Source organism: Peromyscus eremicus, unplaced genomic scaffold, assembly GCF_949786415.1.
Source record: "Peromyscus eremicus unplaced genomic scaffold, PerEre_H2_v1 PerEre#2#chrX_unloc_2, whole genome shotgun sequence".
NCBI lineage: Eukaryota > Metazoa > Chordata > Mammalia > Rodentia > Cricetidae > Peromyscus > Peromyscus eremicus.
This window is the reverse complement of record NW_026734289.1, coordinates 1236632-1243547: the sequence shown is the minus strand read 5'-3', so window position 1 is coordinate 1243547 and position 6916 is coordinate 1236632. Positions and strand designations below refer to the sequence as shown.

General features: G+C 40.0%; 1 pseudogene; it reads left to right on the top strand.

The window, feature by feature from the left end:
- The first annotated feature begins 314 nt into the window (after positions 1–314).
- Positions 315–1256, top strand: LOC131901092 (14-3-3 protein epsilon-like; annotated as a pseudogene).
- Positions 1257–6916: the final 5660 nt, after the last annotated feature.

The following is a 6916-nucleotide window of genomic DNA, read 5'->3' as shown; positions in this document are numbered from 1 at the left end:
CAAGTGGTCAGTTCTGAAATCATATACATATACAAGCAACATTAAATAGACTCAGAAGATTGTATTTATATATTTGCGTGTGTGTATGTGTGTGTGTGTGTGTGTGTGTGTGTGTGTGTGAAAATTAAGGAATAGAGATCATAAATTTGAGAGGCACCCAGGAGGAGAAGATATGGAATGAAATTAAACAGAAAAGGAAAGGATGTGATTGTATTTTCACTTCTAAAATTTTAAAAATTAAGTAAGACATAAATATACGAAGCACCGCCATTTTTACTGCTTGGTCTAGGAGCGAGAAGCTGAGAGTTGAAGTTATCTGCTTCCATCCTTTGTGCATACCCTGCTGGAGCCGCTGCCACTATGGATGATTTGGAGGATCTGGTGTACCAGGCAAAGCTGGCAGAGCAGGCCTGGCGAAATGATGAAATGATGGAATCAATGAAGAAAGCAGCAGGGATGGACGTGGAGCTGACAGTTGAAGAATGAAACCTTATATCTGTTGCATATAAAAATGTGATTGGAGCCAGAAGAGCAACCTGGAGAATAATCAGCAGCATTGAAGAGAAGGAAGAAAACAAGGGAGGAGAGGACTAACTAAAGATGATTCGGAAGTACCAGCAAATGGTTAAAACTGAGATCAAGTTAATCTGTTGTGACATCCTGGATGTACTGGACAAACACCTCATTCCAGCAGCTAAAACTGGCGAGTCCAAGGTTTTCTATTATAAATGAAAGGGGCCTACCACAGGTATCTGGCCGAGTTTGCCACAGGAAACGACAGGAAGGAGGCTGCAGAAAACACCCTCGTGGGTTACTAAGCTGCTAGTGCCATCACCATGACAGAACCCCCTCCAAAGCACCCCATTTGTTTAGGTCTTGCTCTCAACTTTTCCATGTTCCACTATAAAATTCTTAATCCCCCCGACCATGCCTGTAGGTTGGCAAAAGCAGCTTTTGATGACGCCATTGCAGAAATGGACACACTGAGTGAAGAAAGCTCTAAGGACTCTACGCTTTTCATGCAGCTGCTACCTGATAACCTGACGCTCTGGACCTCAGACGTGCAGGGCGATGGTGAAGAGCAGAATAAAGAAGTGCTGCAGTATGTGGAAGGTGAAAATCAGTGAGACACAATAAAGCCAACAAGAGAACACATCTCTGACCACCCTCCCTCCCTTCCGCTTCCCTGGGAAGTTCCCCATTGTCACTGAGAACCAGCAAATTTGACTTTCATATTTGGTCTCAGAATTTAGGTTCCTGCCCTGTTGTTTTTCTTTTTTTTCTCCCCTCCCCCTTTTTTAAAACAAAAAAACACTTTTCAGAAGTTCTTAAAGGCAAGAGTGAATTTCTGTGGATTTTACTGGTCCCAGCTTTTAGGTTCTTTACAACACTAACTGGACTGCATAGAGGCTGTTTCAGCATTACTGTATTGCTCCAGCCACAGGCAGCAACATCATCATTAGAAATGGAAATGATGTTTGAAAGCCATTAGACTTCTAGGTGATGCATCTAAGAAAGATTAATCGCACGATAGAGGCAAATGTAAAATGAATTTTTAAAATTAATTTATATAATAGCAAAAAATCATAATATTCTAATAAATTTCACTAGTGAAAAAATTAAAGTACCTTAAAATACAAGCTTATAAAATATTTATTTAAAATATTGAAAATGTAAAATGAATTAAAATTAATTTATATAATAGGAAAAAATCGTAATGTCATAACAATGTGGTCTTTTATTTTCACTAACCCTATTGCTGAAGATACCCATATTTGAGTCATAGAACATGGCAGAATCAAGTTGGTAATGACCTAAATGTTTCATCCCTGCTGGCTATGTGCAGGAAGGTGCTATGCAAGCTACCAAAGGAGAGCAGTAATCATCAGTCACACCTATCTATCAAACCTATGAGCCACAACAATGATCAGCCTGACACATGGCCATTGGTGTAATAGTAGCTCAAACAGTATTGGTGTAACCAACCATTTTTTATTGGATTTGAGTTCCTCTCCACAAGATGAAACCCATACTAGCACAGTTATCAGACCAAGAACATACAGCTAGCAGTCATAGGCCCTAGGGGAGAACTTACCACTATCATGCTGCTAAATGGACATAGTATTAAAGTGACTCATCATTACAGCCATAGATCAATGTATCTCTTATCCCTCATCTAAGGAGCTTTGATTTACAGTAAATGGTGGTTAACATCGTGGCCCACAACTGGCCAAGGTGCAGAGAATAAGAGACAGAAGAATGCTCAGCACTAAAGGGAACCTATGTTCCTCATCCTACCCTCACAAAGTTCAGAGATCATTGAGGAAGAGGACAAAGAAAGAGTATAATAATCTGAGGTGGTGGAGAAATACAAGGAACATCTGGACACAGTAGGGCAGATGCACATATGAACTCACACAAACTGCAACACCATGAAAAAGAAAACAAACCTGTGCAAGCCCAAGGAAGACCAAATCCCAGCATGGAAGTGGGAGCTGGGCACACAATCCCTGCTGTGGGATGGTCTGTTTGTCAAGTGTGTTGCTAATTAGTCAATAAATAAAACACTGATTGGCCATTGGCTAGGCAGGAAGTGTAGGCGGGACAAGGAGGAGAATAAAGCTGGGAAGTGGAAGGCTGAGTCAGAGAGACACTGCCAGCCACCACGATGACAAATAGCATGTGAAGATGCCGGTAAGCCCCGAGCCATGTGGAAAGGTATAGACTTATAGAAATGGATTAATTTAAGCTGTAAGAACAGTTAGCAAGAAGCCTGCCATGGCCATACAGTTTGTAACCAATATAAGTCTCTGTGTTTACTTGGTCGGGTCTGAGTGGCTGTGGGACTGGCAGGTGAGAGAGATTTGCCCTGACTGTGGGCCAGGCAGAAAAACTTAAGCTACAAATCCCCCACCTGCTGCCAAGCCTCATGACCTGAGTTCAATCCCTGGGACCCACATGGCGGATGAAGCAATTCCCACAGACTGCCTCAGATGCAAAGTAGTATAAACAATGGAATAGGAATCCAGAGTTCAGAGTTGAGTTCAGATACTTTCATTGATTAGAATTCAGACTGATTTTTCCAACATTGACCTTATTTTTTGTTTTGTTTTGGGTTTGGGTTTTTTTATAGGGGGCTTTCGGTTTGTTTTGTTTTGTTTTACCTAGAAAAGACAGAAATTAATTTGGAACACAGTAACCAGATGTTGGGCCCTGGCCCCCGTTTTTGGGGAGCTGTTACCTTGCTTGCTGACCTTGATCAGATGTCCTCCCTATGCTAATTCCCTGCCGGTTTCATTCCTGCATATTGGTGGAATGCTAGAATGTAAAACACCTGTAGCCTACTTTTGCCCTCCCAGGTTCTTCCACTGTACTGTAAGTCTGTATTTAAGGCCTCCTCCCTCCTTCAATAGGGGGCATTCTACTGAGAGGAATGACCCTCTGTCTTGTCTCTCTTTTTAATCCTCAGCCTCTCGCTCAGACATGGTGAATGGGTAGTAACGTGGGCGTCGCTACAACCAGAAAGCTTCTGAAATCTGATATTTGTCTTCTTTTGAGTCTATAAAAAACTTTGCTAATATGAGTTTATGATACTCCTGTTTGCTGAACAACAATGTCAGGTAATTTGATATTTAGCCAATAAATCAAAACTTATTAATGTACTTGTGTCTATTGAATTACTCTTGTCAGAGAACAGGATGAGTTAAATCAATCTCCCTTTAATGAGATCTTTCTTGATGAACATATTAATGGTGGATATTTCAGAGTGAGACTTCAAACAAGGTGAATCTTATGGTGATGCAGTCTAAAACCAACAGTGTCCTGATGGATTAAAAAAGAACAATGGTGTTGATAGAGAATTAGATGACCTGGATAAACCTTCAAATGCAAAACATAAAAATACTAAAAAATAACCTAAAGTCTCCACCGATACCTGCTTACTGACAAAACAAAAGAATATTTAGGCTAAGCAATGAATGATGGTAAAATCTCTGAGAACTTCAACTGACTTGCTTCCAAGAGAATTGGGTGAGATTGAGTTAACTCTCAGAATCATGGGGAAATTCAAGGGTTTCAAAGCCCAACAGAAGATCCCCCATAAGACTAGGACAGGAAAATTTACTCCAGCATAAGGCAAACTAAGAAGTAAACACTCATGGACAATCCAACCCCAAGAGAGAAGCCTGGAGAACTACAGGTAAATTTGCTAGTATCAACCTTGTTAGTGAGTACAAAAATAAAGCCTCAGAATTCATAACCACAAAGAGGTACATATGAGTAAGTCTAATTCACACTAACTTAATTGTGCCACAAAACCTCAAACCAAGAATTTAATTCATATAGATTCCAGACTCACAGAAGAAAACTAAAATCATTTAGAGGAATGTCCTTTCTCTCAGCTCTCAAACATTCCATTGAATTTTTTCTGAGAAATGATAATGTTATATATACAAAAATTCTTACCTAATTTAGGAAACAAGACTGAAAAAGACAATAGAAAATTTAGGCTAGTGGATCATTATACATTAGAATTATTAGATATGAAACATAAACTGTAGTTAAATATAGCTTAATGAAAACAAAATGTTTAAACATACGAGTAAAGACCAGGCAAATAGGGAAAAGTATATACTTTCTGGAAAATTAAGATGATTTAAATAACCTCAACATTTTAAAGATAGTAGAACACATAGTGAGTACTTACGATATTTTGTTGAAGGAATAAATGATTATAAAAAATGTATTACCATAAGCACAAAAAATCTTGAAATGATAAGAGAATGTTGTGTTTTGCTAAATGGGTCCATTACCAATGAAAACTCGAGGATCAGATATTGGGTCAAAACCTTATAGATCAAAGAAGCACAGGAGGAGTGACCAGCTGACCTTCTCTTTCTTACCAGAGACCCACCCAGTACACCTTCTATCCACATGTCCCAGGTCAAAGAGAGCTCTTGAGTTCCAAGTCCCTCCTTCCTCCTTCCTGTCCAACTTCCCTATCTGTACTCCTGGCTTCTCTATGGCTAATTCCAGTCAGTTAGCCACTGGTTCCACCCCCTCATTCAACGTTAACACTATTAACATAGTCTAAGAGTGTCACAGTGTGATCAAATATCCTGCAACAAGAGAAGATATATAGATATCTCTGGCTCCAGAGAACAAGCATAGACAAAAGGACAAATAGATTGCTATCTACACCTTGTCCATAACAAGTCTAGAGTATGCAACACATCCAGTGAAGACTTCCTAAGTTTAATAAATATCAGAGAGTAGCTGAGATTATGAAATAGTGAAGAGAGAATTTCTAAAGAGATGGAAAGCTTAAAGCAGATGACAGTATTCCCAAAAAGAGTGAGCGGGAGAGAGGGAGAGAGTTGTTTTAATGGCTGAATCACTGAAGTAGAATAGTCATGTGAGAATTTGAATGTTGCCTCTCTAAAAGCTAAACATTTCAGTCAATACTAAGAAAAATTAAATACTTCTGCTTTCTGTTTACTTTGTATGTCTCCTGTCTTATTAACAAAATGTCAACGAGATTGGAAATGTTTTTTCTTGAATATTACTAAGGACCAGCCTTAATAATCGTCTTCCCAGGGGCCCATAAGAGAAGCTATGAATGGCGAGAATTATTTTGGGGCAAAGAATCTAAGTACATCGAGCTCTTTTGTCTGTCTACCTTATTCCTCTGGGATAAAATTCTGTCTACACAGCTTCAGTTCTGCTCTCATGCCTAGTTCCTTTCTTGCCTGATTTCTCTCTACATTTACCTGCTGACCTCTAAACTCTCTCTTAATTCTCTCATCTTAGTTCCGCCCCATCTAGGCCCTCATCCATCTAGTTCTTCATCATTTCAGCTCCTCTCCCATCTCCTCCTTTCTCATCTTGTTCCTCCTCATCTTGTTCTTCCCCATCTGGCTCTTCCTCATCTTTCTTCTTGTTCCTCTATTACTCTCTTCTAGCCCTTCAATCCAGTTCTTTCCCATCTCAATTTGTTCCTCTCCAGTTCTTACCCATCTTGTTCTTCCATTCTCTTTTCTCTTTTAAATCTAGTCCTTCTCTGAAAATAAAACTGCCCTTTTATCCCTTTGACCCTTATCTCTCCAAGATATCTCTGCTCCCACAGTTTCTGGCAAGTATGCTCGGTCGCTAGGCAACTTGACTAGGCAACTTTCATCACAGCTAGATGTACCTGTAAGTTGGAACCCTTTAGTTCTGAGTTAATTCTTAAGGGTGGATCTAAAACTAGAGGTAAGATTTTGGAAAGGAGAAGGTTAAACTTAATTAGCACATCTGCCAGGCCTTCTCAAACAGATAGTCTAGATGCTTAATTCTGTTCTTAAAGAGTACAGAGGTATCTCGGATAAGATATTTTCATCCATCTGGGGATGGTCCTGGCCAGATGCTGCTTATGATAATAATTACAGAAAGGCCTGAAATTAGGAATCCTGGCTGTTACTGCCCAGAAGGTTATCTAAATATCCCTTTAATAGAGGGGAAATTGTGCCCAAAGAATGATGGAAAAGCTACAATAGCACACGAGAAATTCATAGCAGGAAATGGCTTACAATCAAAAGCCGGTATTGCCGGGCGGTGGTGGCGCACGCCTTTAATCCCAGCACTCGGGAGGCAGAGCCAGGTGGATCTCTGTGAGTTCGAGGCCAGCCTGGGCTACCAAGTGAGTTCCAGGAAAAGGCGCAAAGCTACACAGAGAAACCCTGTCTCGAAAAACAAAAAACAAACAAACAAAAAAAACAAAACAAAAAAAAAAAACAAAAGCCGGTATCACCAAGACTCCTTGAGCCTCAGCTTTACCTCTGGAAGGCCCTTGGCTTCTTCCAGGTATTAGCTTGTCATAATCAGCTGAAATCCTTCTTCATGTATTTTTGCGGCTTGCAGCAGCTCTTCCAACTTTCCA